The sequence below is a fragment of the Pituophis catenifer genome, unplaced genomic scaffold (genome assembly GCF_029215685.1).
Source record: "Pituophis catenifer annectens isolate HBS135680 unplaced genomic scaffold, rPitCat1.0.hap2 SCAF_5, whole genome shotgun sequence".
NCBI classification, from domain to species: domain Eukaryota; kingdom Metazoa; phylum Chordata; class Lepidosauria; order Squamata; family Colubridae; genus Pituophis; species Pituophis catenifer.
The window spans coordinates 18,020,714-18,033,084 of record NW_027256885.1 but is presented as its reverse complement, the minus strand read 5'-3'; positions in this window follow the sequence as shown (position 1 = coordinate 18,033,084).

Sequence of the window (12,371 nt, the reverse complement as noted above, 5' to 3'; positions counted from 1 at the left end):
ATACAGAGCTGTGTCTATAGAACTTAATAGGGTTGTGTAAGCTCTTTTATGCAGGAACTCAATTTCAGGGCTCCAAGGTAAAGGGGGTGGTCTTTTGATCATGTCCAGAGTATTTTCTCTTAAGAGAATTATCTGAATCTCTTTACACCATTTTTTAAAATTCTGACCACTTAAATGTAATTTTTCAAAATTATTTGGCAAAGTTACAAAATTATTGCCATTAAACTGCATGGGGAGTTGTTCAAATGGCTGAAAAGAGCCTGTTGTGAATGGCATTGGGATCCCTAAGCCTGGGATCGATTGCTTAGGTCTGGCTCCTTTTTGTAGTCCTTCTGTAGTTTGAAGCAACTGGGCACGTGCAGGAAATGGAGCATGCTCCAAAGCCTTTTCTTGTTGGAGCTCCAATCTCCCTCTCTGAGCTCTGAAGTCAGGTCTGGCTGGAGCTTCAGCATAGGCCCGGACATCAGCGGTGTGGCGGGAAAACCTTGGAGGAGTGGGAAGAAGGCCTGGAGATCTTTCTGGAGACTGGAGGCCCATCAGATGAGGTCCATGGTCTGGATAGGCCTGGAAATGTCTCTGGATCTCCTCTTCTCCATCAGAGGAGCAGGATTGCAGCTCCGGATCATCCCAGCAGGACCGGAAAGGTGCGGAGGCCTCAGCCTGGGCCTCCGTGGAGCATTCAGTGAATGGTGAGCGCCTCTGCAGTGGGGGGTGGGAGGCTGCAGGTCCATCTGGGTTCCTCCGGGGGTGGGAGGTTGGATTTGGGGCCCTCCTTAAGTGGGCAGCTGGTTCTGGGACCTCGGGGCGGCCGGTGGGTGGTTGCTCCATAAGTTCCAGGGCAGCAACCAGGGCCTCTATGGCCTCTTTGATGTTTGCCTTGGCAGGTGGGGCCTGGCAAGAGGCTTGTGGGTTTGGAGTGGTCCTCTGGGCCGCTGGAATGCTGAACTGACTGGCTGGTGTTGTAGGCCTGGGCTGTGGAGCTGGGGATGGCCTGGTTCGTGGTTCTGGCAAAGTGCCCAGGGGAGCAGCCATCTTGGAGGAAGTTGCCTCCGGAAGTGGCCTGGTGGCCATTTTGTTTGGCGGGAAACTGGGTGGGGGGGGGAGTCTCTCTGGCGGCAGGCACCATCTTGGAGAGATCAGGCAGGGGAGTCCTTACCGGGATGGCAGGCATCTCTGGTGCTGCCTCCTCAGGCCTCTTTCTGGCTGCTGCCCTTGTCTTCAGGAGGAAGGCGAGCGCTGCTCTGCACTCCTCTTCTGACATCTCAGCCACTTGCCTGTCCAGGCTTTCATCTGGTCCTTCTGCCCCCTCTTCGTCAGTGCTGAAGAAGCCTTCTCCAACATTGCCTGGCTCGGCCCCTGGGATCTCTTGCTGCATCTGGGTGGCCTCTGGCTGCCAGGGTGTAGCTGGATGGAAACCCCCTTCAATGTTTTCCATCGTTGATTCAGACTGGGGCTGCTGTGAAGTTCTCCTCCGTTGAAGGCCTCTGGTCCCAACGGGAGCTTCTCTCACAGGTTATTTTGGAGGGCATCTCGCCTTTTCAACAGCTCCTGGAGTGGAGTTCTGCTACCATTCCCTCTGCTACCATTCTGTGGAAATTGGGATCGTAGAAACACCCAGGAGCATAGAAGAGTCCAAAGGCAGATGCATGAATAAATGTGATAAATGTATTTATTCATATAACAAAACATATTAACTATATACAAAGGCTGTCTTAATATCCATTAGGATAGGGGGCACACAGCGTGTGTGACTACCCTTATCAAAGATCATGTCTCATGGAGAACAAACGTAAAAGAGGGCTTGGTGGAAAGGTTAGAGGGGGTTTTATACTCAGTGTAAGCCCCTCCTCTCCACATAGGGGTGGGGGCACTTTCTGCCTCCACTAGTGTCTGTATGATACATGTGCCAATGGCTTGCAAATACTTGACAGAATAAGACTAAAGAAAAAATAAAATACAAAGGGTGTACCACCAAGGGTTGAGAGCAGGGGTGGGTTCTAAACTTTTTTACTACCGGTTCTGTGGGCGTGACTTATTTTGTGGGTGTGGCTTGATGGTCATGTGACTGTGTGGGCGTGGCCAACTCAATGTCACTCACGTCAAGGGGTGCCTCGCCTGGCCCCTCCCTTCCCAGCCATTCCTTGTCACACCCAGCCTCAACGTATCTATAGTTCTGTAAAAATGTTGTTCACCTTTTTTCAACTTTATTATCTACATACTATAGCTGTACTTTCATGGACCACTGAAAGGAGGAAATGGCTCACGTGCTTTGCCCAAGAGCCTGATAGGCAACAGGCTTTTAAGGGGCTGCCAGAAAGAAGGGGGGGGCAATGTATTTTCCAAAGTACCAGAAGGCAAAACAAGAAGCAATGGATGGAAACTGAACGAAGAGAGAAGCAACCTAAAACTAAGGAGAAACTTCCTGACAGTGAGAACCAATATAGGTGCAGAAATATTTCAGTCATAATTTCACATATAAAATAGCCATTCGTGTAATACAACCTGCATATTGTTCAAAACAGTCATTAGTATTATGGCTGATGTTTGACAGCAAGCCTAAAAGTCAAAGATCACAAGAGTGCTTCTTTCTCTGTATGTATACAAAACATCACATACCAGGAATAGCATATTAAGATGGATTTATACAATCTGAAGTACAAAATAAACACACACATATTTATGCTCTGGACTATAGACATTGAATGCATGTAAATCCCTGAAAAATATGTGGTAGCCCTGGGGAAAAGAAAGGCAGTAAAATTACTCTAGGTGTAGGGACAGTGTAAAATGTTAACACATGATAAATAATAGAACAATTAAAAATAATAGCACAGAGGTTTTTTTTTCTCTCTCTCTCCCTTCCTTCTCTTTCTTTCTCTTCTTTCTCTCCTTCCCTCTTTCTGTCTGTCTGTCTGTCTGTCTGTCTGTCTGTCTGTCTGTCTGTCTCTCACACACACTTACACACACACACCTGGTCTGGGCACAAAGTATCTGTTGTTAGTTGTTAGTTCTCATTTCTCTCTATAATACACCTGATACTAATCAATACCTTATCTCTCAACTACGTAAAGCCTATTCATGTTTACTTGGCAGTAAGGCTACTCTCTTTCAGTGGGATTTACTCCTAATAGATACACATGATTGCAGGCAGACAGCTAGCTCCGTTGTTTAATAGGCTGTAAGTAAAACTTCTACATTAACAAAATTTATACCTAAACAACAGAATATAGGAGCAAAAAATCATAGCAATAGTCTGAGCTATGCTTTTCTTCTTTAAATGGAAGTACTACCCATTTTAACCAGACATTAAGACTCATTAGTTTGGAATACTAGTATGGCTTGCACTGAACCTTGACAGTACTTGTTTTCCTTACAAACTAGCTCAACTTTGTTTCCTTTAAATCTTGCTTTTGTTACACACCGCCCGCTTCAGACCAAGAGCTCCGTTTTTAGGGAAAGAGAGTGGACTGGAGGGGGGTGGGGACTTTGGAAATAAAAGCTCAGCAAGAGAAAAGGGGAAAGGCGCACTCTGGATTCTGGACTCCAAGCCTTCCCTGAGCTGGGAAGCCCCCCTCATTCTCATTCTTCCCAATCCCTTCCCACTCCTGGATCTTTCTCTCCCCCCCCCCCCCCCCACTCGCTTCCTTTTGCTTGAAACTCCTTTCAGGGTGGGAGGGGAAAACCAAATAAAAATGGGAAGGAGGCAAGGACAGAAAATGGTGCATGGAGGAGGGCATTTTTCAGCTGCTTTCTGGGACTGAAAAGTTGAGGGGACCCAAGGAAGCAGCAACTGGCCGGGACTAAGAAGCCCCCGCCCCCTGCTCCCACCCTCCACCATCCCGCGCTGCCTTCTTTTTCTCTCCTTGCCCCCGCTCTTCTCTCTCCCGGGAAGAATGGGACTAACCTAAAAAAAAAAAAGCTCTGCTGATGAGCAGAGAAAGCAGTAGCTGGGAAAGATGTTGCTACAGAGTTAAAACAACGAAAAAATTGCCCTTCCCCTGTTCCTACCCTCCCTCTTTTTCTCCCCACCAGTTTCTTTTAGCTTTGGCTCTGGTGCCAAAAGAGAGAATTCTGTTTTGTTTGTGAAGTCCCCCTCCTTTTTTTCCTGCCCAGCTGGAGAAAGACAGGAGAGGGCTGCTGCTGCCCTGTTACATATAAATGCCTAACACTGTGCACCCATGGCAGGGCAAGGGTTAACACTAGCAATCCCACCTAGCCCTTCCCTTGACCCCTCCTCACCTTGACTCCGCCTCCCAGGTATATAAGGTATTGCCCAAGAGTCCAGCTTCATTCCAGATGCTCACCTGTAAGAGATAAGTAAGATGTAAATAAATACTTTTTGAATCAAACTATCCTGTGTTGGAGTTATTGGGCTAGATCCTCGGAAACACGCAACAAAATGGTAGCAGAGGATGGTTTTCAGCCCAATTAACCCAAGATATGCAAGGAAACCCCAAACTACCTGAAGCGAAGGGGAGACCAAATACCCGAGCATTCACAAAGAGAATGGCGGCACAGTCATCTACTACAGGAACCATGCCAAGGGAGATGGCGGACGAGAACGAGCAGACCTCCAGCCCAGGCTCCCCAACAAGATCCGAAAGAGATGACGACCCTGCGATCGACACAAAAGAAGGAGGCGATCTGAAAAAGAAGTTGCTGGACCTGATAGAGTCAGCCCTGACCAACCTAGAACTCATTGCGAAACTCTGAGCCCTGATCGAGGACTGCCAAGCAGCGACTGATGGAGAGGGAGCAGAACCCAACCGCAAAGAAGACAACACGGTAGGAAACCCATATACAAAACGTTTCCCCACCGAAGAAACTGAGGCCGAATTTGTGCCCTCCTCGTGGTGGCCATCTTGGGTAATGACATCACCCAAGATGGCCGACCAACAACCAATGGGATCCCAGGATTTGAATTTCTTGGCGGGAACCGAGGCCTACTTGCAGGCCGCCGAAGAAAACCCCAACAACAACAAAGACGAGTGGGAAGATGACCAAGCTAGCTCGCCTACCGAGCTAGACATCAACAAGGCCATGCAGGTACTAACCGCAGTCTTCGGCGCAAAAATAAACCTACCGGGCCCACGTCCGAATACTCCGGAGAGACCCAAAGAGGCAACCGACATACTAAGGGCCCCAAAGGAAATTTACACAGAGTGCAAAGCCACCGTGACCAGGACACCGCGTGCACAGCCGCCCGCCGGGGACCACTACCTGCCGCATCTGAGGCCCACACCGGAACCCAGGGGAATCGCCCAATACTTACTGATCCAGTGATCCATTCCGAGACACCTGGATCATCCAGCCAGCGAGAGTTTTGGCCTGGGCCCAGCTCACGTCTTCCGCATTGAATCGAGCCATCCAGACATCCGACCGATCACTGTGGGACTTCCAGACCTCCAGAGCAATCCAGGGAGCAACCCGGCGATCCAGATGACTTCCCGACTGAACCACGACCGACCGAGACCACCCAAGGCCGAGCCATGGAGCCATCCCGCCGATTGGGGCCTTCATCCAGGAGCCGCGAACACAGGCTCCTTCTTCGGCGACTGCTGGACGAATATGAATCCGGAGCATGCACAGAATCCACCTGCAAGAAGAGAAGAGAGAAACATAGAGATAAGTCAGTTCAGAGTCACAACAAGCATCCCTGTACCATATTGCGAGTTCCCTCACGTACAAAACCATGGACAGCGACAGACAGTGAGTAACTCCACACACAACACAGTGACATTACCAGCTGATTTCCACAAACTAAAACTAGATGGGACGAATCTCCTAGAGTGGAATCAGCAACTCCAGATTATTTTCTTGAGAGAGAATATGTTATTTTTAATCAATGACCCACCTAGAAAACCTTGAACATTTGAAGTGGACTGCTTGCACTACAGGGCTTATTACATACTAATAGCAAGCATTTAACCCAGCATCTATCCTAGTCTTAGCCACCATTTGACTGTATCAGAAATATTACAAAAGATATTCAATTTATTTTACAGTAAGAGTGTGGCCACCACCACCAGAATCTCTAGAGAGTTTCACTCAGCTAGGCACAAGGCTGGGACCTCTATGGGTGAGCACATCTTAAACTTGAATGTCACCAGGGCTGAACTGATACAGAGAGGGGAGGCCATCTCTGAGGAAAGTATGAAGAGTATAATTATTAACTCACTAGACTCTAGTTGGGACAATTTCATAACACAACTAGATAGCCTCAGTCTAGAACACCTCACCCTAGAGACACTCATGAACAAACTAATAGCTGAAGATAGCCTGAGAAGAGACCGCTCCATATGTCGCAGAGATAACAGGCCAGCGAAAAAGGTTGAGTTCCAAACCAGGAACCACAACACCCCAGAGTGCTTCCAGGAACCATTATAAGAGGGACTGTCCCAGAAACACAAGGGATAGGGACCACTCCCACCGCAGGGACAGGCAAGGACGGAGAACAGGGTTTACTGACAGGCACTCACCAGGCAATAGGTACAGATGCAGGGACTCCCCCAATCCGAGAGACAGGAGAGGACAAAGAGACAGTTCCAGGGAAAGCCAATCAGGGTCACTGTATGGTCTTGGAGGCCACAAACATACACACACTCAGATAAGAGAAGGAAATGTGTGGCTCATAGATTCAGGAGCCACCGATCACACCACTTACAATAGAAAGCTTCTCACATCATTCACAGAAGAAAATTATCACATCAAGGTAGCAAACCAGGATAGGGTCCTAGTGACTGGAAAGGGAGACACATATATAAATGGAATAGGCAAAATAGAGGGGGTATTACTCATACCCGAAATACCACACAACATATTAGCCACACTTAAACTAAGCAAGGATATGGGTATCAAGACTACGTTTAAGGGAGGAAAGGTTTATATGACCAAGAACAAGAAGGACATTGGCAAGATCATTATCAATGGGGGGCTAACATACCTCCAACCCGAAGGGGATTGCCAATCAAGCATAAATGCTCATCTAGAAAGCAAGGAAAGCGAGATGGATGCCTCTGAGGAGGTAGAGGGGGATAAGACAGACGACACCACAAAAGATAAACACACTCACGATACAACACACAAGAGGAAACTGTCTATTGGCAAGCCTATACATGATGACTGCGCCCACTTACTTCACAGGAAGTTGGGCCATGCTAGCTTTCCAGTCATTCAAAAAATGATTGACTGTTCCAATGGTTTGCAAGTAAAGAGCTGTAAAAACTACCTTGAGTGTTCCATGTGTAAATGTTCCAAACTCAAGACCAAACCCAAACCAAAGAAGGCCACACGCACCACCAACTCCGTTTTCCATTTAGTACATATGGACTTAGTAGGCCCCATGAAGCCCTCTATAAAATACAAAAAAAGGTTCTTCCTGACCATAGTGGACGATTTCAGTCGTTATGGGTTTGTGTATACGCTCAACCATAAAAATGAAGTATTCCAGAAGTTTAGAGAGTTTTACAAAAGGGTAGAAACACAACACAACACTAAAATAAAACAAATAATGACGGATAGAGGGTCTGAATTCCTATCAAGGGATTTTTCGAATTGGCTAAAGACACATGGGGTATTGCATTTTACTTCTTCGCCGTTTTCCGCGTTTCAGAACAGAGTAGTAGAATGAAAAAACGGCATCTTACAGACCATGATGAGGTGCGTGTTAGAAGACGCAGGGCTAGGGCAATCTTTCTGGGCTAAGGCACTCACGTACTCTAACTATACCCTGAACAGACTGTGGTCTAGTGTAGTAGGTAAAACCCCTTATGAAATAATGTACAACAGAAAACCCCAAATAGCACATCTACACATATTTGGGGTCACAGCAGACGTGCATATCCCAAAACAGTTGAGACGCAAGGGCGACAAAGTCTCAAGAAGATTGAAATTCATGGGGTATGAATCTGGGACAAAAGGATACAGATTCATAGACAAAGACAATAAATTTATCATATCCAGGACAGCGGTGTTCCACGAAAATACCAATTGGTCAAAAATACACCTCAATGAAATATTCCCCAGACAGGAAATCACGAACAATGTAAGGGATGAGGATAAGCAAGACACAGAAACCAAAACACATGAGAGACACAAACCTAGACACCAGGGGGTAACTACCAAAGAGTGGAAAGAGGACCATCCCATCATAAAGCTAGACACACTCACAAAAAGGGAGGCCAGATACATGCATGACACAGAGTCACAACCAATCGGACCCGTTAGATCCACCAGAAATAAGACCCCAAAAAGATTTGAGGATTACATCCTATCAATACACACAAACAAGACAACACCCAACTCATACGAAGAGGTGCTCAGACTGCCACAGGAAGAAAGGATTAGGTGGGAACAAGCCATGGAGAAGGAGATGGCCAGTTTGAGAGAACTAAAGGTATATACTCCCTCTAAGGCCCCAGCCAACAAAGCACCCATTGGGACGAAATGGGTCTTTAAAATCAAGGAACTTGAGGACAACAAGACTCTATATAAAGCCAGACTAGTAGCACAGGGATTTGCACAGAAATACCCTGATGACTATACAGACACATACTCACCCACAGTTAGGGCTGAAAGTGTCAAGAGTGCTCTGGTAATAGCATCCATTCTAGGCCTCGAAGTATACCAATTTGACGTACAGACCGCCTATCTCCACGCAGAACTAGATAAAGAAATTTTTGAAAAAGCACCCCCCCGGGAAAGATACACAAAAGGGAGATACTTGGTTGTTGAATAAAAGTTTGTATGGACTGAAGCAATCTGGAAAGAGGTGGTATGAATGTCTAGCAAAAATTCTCAAAGACATGGGTTTCACAGCCACTTCTGCTGATCTCTGCTTCTTCATCAAGAAAGAAGGTGCATCTCTTGAGTACATGCTCATTTATGTGGACGATATATTATATTTTGGCCAATATAAACATAAATGCGATGAGTTTGCTGAGAGGTTAGGGAAACACTTCACACTAAAGACATTGGGAAAGGTGAACAAGTACCTAGGGGTCCAAATCAACAAAACACAGAAGGGATTCAGAATCTCCCAGAAAGAAAAGATATTGGAACTCCTACACAAATGCAACATGAAGGATGCCAAACCGTGCGAAACATCCATGCAGACTGACTTCCTAAAACATATGTATGACGAAGGTGAACCATTCAAGGACAATATACTATATAGATCCATCATTGGATCCCTATTATACATAGCCAACTGGACAAGGCCAGACATCATCCTAGCGGTCAACCTTCTGTCTAGGCATGTCAGCGAACCAAAAACACATCACTGGGAGGGTGCGAAACGAATACTCAGGTACCTAAAATACAGCGTAGATGCTTGCCTATGTTTAGAACCAGTAGACTCCAGAGAACCTATCTTAACTTGTTATGCGGATGCGGACTGGGCAGGGGATACGAAGAGCAGGAAAAGTACTTCTGGCTATGTATTCTTCATCAACAACTGTCCGGTGCATTGGTATACCGGTAAGCAAAATTTGGTAACTACATCCACAGCAGAAGCAGAGTACATCTGCCTGGCAAAAGCAGCCAACAACTTAACATGGTTCGATGACCTGCTTTCCAATATCTGGACTGAACCAGCCTATCCAATAATTATACATGAAGACAATAAAGCGGCTATAGACATATCCACGGCAGACGCTGTGGGTCAAAGGTCAAGACATATAGATATCAAACACGTTAGGCAATTATCAAACATTGGTTTCATCAAAGCCATACATTGTGAGACTGTTGAACAAATTGCGGACATCCTGACCAAACCCTTACAGAACAAACAACATGCTTATTTAACCTCAAAATTAGGTGTACATATGCAACACACACACATCTCCAACTGTTAGACATTTAGAGGGGGATTTGTTACGTATAAATGCCTAACACTGTGCACCCATGGCAGGGCAAGGGTTAACACTAGCAATCCCACCTAGCCCTTCCCTTGACCCCTCCTCACCTTGACTCCGCCTCCCAGGTATATAAGGTATTGTCCAAGAGTCCAGCTTCATTCCAGATGCTCACCTGTAAGAGATAAGTAAGATGTAAATAAATACTTTTTGAATCAAACTATCCTGTGTTGGAGTTATTGGGCTAGATCCTCGGAAACATGCAACATGCCCCTATCAGTCCCAGCGCAGCGGCTGCATGCAACGCCAGTGGCTTCGGGAGGTGCTGGCCGGCTGGGAGAAGGGAGCCGGCACAGCAACCTTTGTAGCCACACAGCTGCAAAGCTTGCTGAGCTCCCCCCATCCCCTGCCCCACTTGCCACCCCAAATTGCACCCCACTGCGAGACGTGCATTTTACCGGAGAGTGGCAGCTCCAGGTCATCTCTCAACCATTGCGTCTCTCAGCCGTTACGATCTGCCAGCTTCCTGTAATCTGCAGTTTACTCATGAGCACCATGCTCACGAGTACACTGCAGATTAGAGGAAGGCAGCAGATCGCAGGCAGCGAAAGAAACCACTGCCTCCTGCCTCCGTGCATCGAGGAGGCCGAGCAGCAGTGGGAAGAGCACGGAACGGGAGGCGCAGGAAGTGGCTGCCAGCGATGTCCTCAGGTGAAGATGTTGTGGGCAGGGAGGTTCGACACCCCCCCTTAGGAGCCTCAGTTTACTCGTGAGCACCATTGGCCTTTCTCCCTGCCTCTCCTGGCCAATGGTGCTCACAAGTAAACTGCAGCTAGGATCTCCCGCATGCTTCCCTCGCAGGCCAGGCCAGCTGGGGGAAACGCACAGGAAGAGTGCCGGTGCCACAATCTCCCGCGCACTCCCTTCCCTCCCCACGCTCATCGGTCCACCACCTGCTGCTGGTATCACCCCTCCACCAGCTCTCCTTTCCCCGCCCACCCAGGCCCTTCGGCCTTACCTTTGCCAGCAGCGGTGAGCAGAAGTACGTGGCTAGATTCTGCAAGTAGTGGCTGGGCGGGGCGGGCGAGCATTGGGAGAGCGGGGTGAGTGAGCGGGGACTGATTTGGGGACGTGGCCAGCCAAAGGTCAGTAACGGTTCGGAAAACCACCTCAAATTTCTGCTAATGGTTCTCCCGAACTGGTCCGAACCGGTAGCAACCCACCTCTGGTTGAGAGTAAGTACACATATTATATGATGGAATATGTATTTTAGGATTTTACCTTTCTAATGCCAGAGCAGATTAAATCAAATAGGCAGGCTTTACCAAAGTTTGGTATTCTGTATTCTTTCTTTTCTTCCTTACCTGTCAGAATTAGTATTGGTTGTATAATTCAACATTTGGAAAATATTATTTGCTAAAATAATTGGATGCTTCCCCATAACAATGAGAACATTAGGGTTAATTTATACTACTTTTCACAAACCTGGTGAAATAAATAAGTCTTATCACTTTAATCACCTTTTATAAACTACTTACTATTGTAGATGTGTGTAGAATTTGTCAGTTTTATTACTTTCATAAAATGGTGGTACTAGGAGGAAAGATAGTCCTATTAGAAGTGGCAGTTTTCAATGTCACTGATTTTCCATTGGCAAAACTTTTTCCCTACCAGTCATCCTCTACAAATACTATAATGGAAACCTAGGAATTCTCAGCTATCATGACCAGTTACCATGTGGTTAGGAATGTTAAGAGATGGATTCGACTGGAAGCATCGCGGCAAGACAGTCGGGGAAATAGCGGGCACTGACAAGCTCCGTGAAATCCCGGACTGACAAGCCGCTGCTGAGGGTTCTTCAGACCGGAACCATCTCGTAGGGATGGAGAAGAAGGAGAGGCACCGCGGAAGACCAAGAGGAACAGGCAAGAGGACTGGAAAGAAAATAAGCAGATTTCTTTTTTGAATGTTGGAGAAAAGCTAAAGAGAAACCTAAAATTAAAGCCCTGCAATAGAAGTTTTGTACCAAAAAAAAAGAGGGGAAAAACGGACTTTGTAATTTGGACTGGACTTTAAATTGATTTGGTGTATATAAAGGTAAAAAAGAAGAGGAAAAAAATTAGTAAAGATTGTTAAAGTGGATTGCAAACAAAATTGATACTTTTTAGGCTGCTGATTGGAATTGTGGATTGTAGAGAGACATCTACAGGAGAAATAAGATCATTACAACACTGAATTTTTGTTTTGGAAAAAAACTTGAACTTTGATAGTGATAACAGCTGTGAGAACTTCTAAGGAGGGTTTGTGTCAAGTTTCCGAAAGATGCCCTAATTAATTCATGAGCCATGATCCAAACTTCAAAGGAAATATAGTGATTTATTAGGAGCAACATTCTGGCAATACTCGGATGCAGTCAGGACTGACCCCACGTAGATTTACATTCCCCTATGACCCTGTCTCTCCCCTCCCCCCTGGCTATGTCATAAATCACATCCTCCAATTAACCACTTTGGCTGG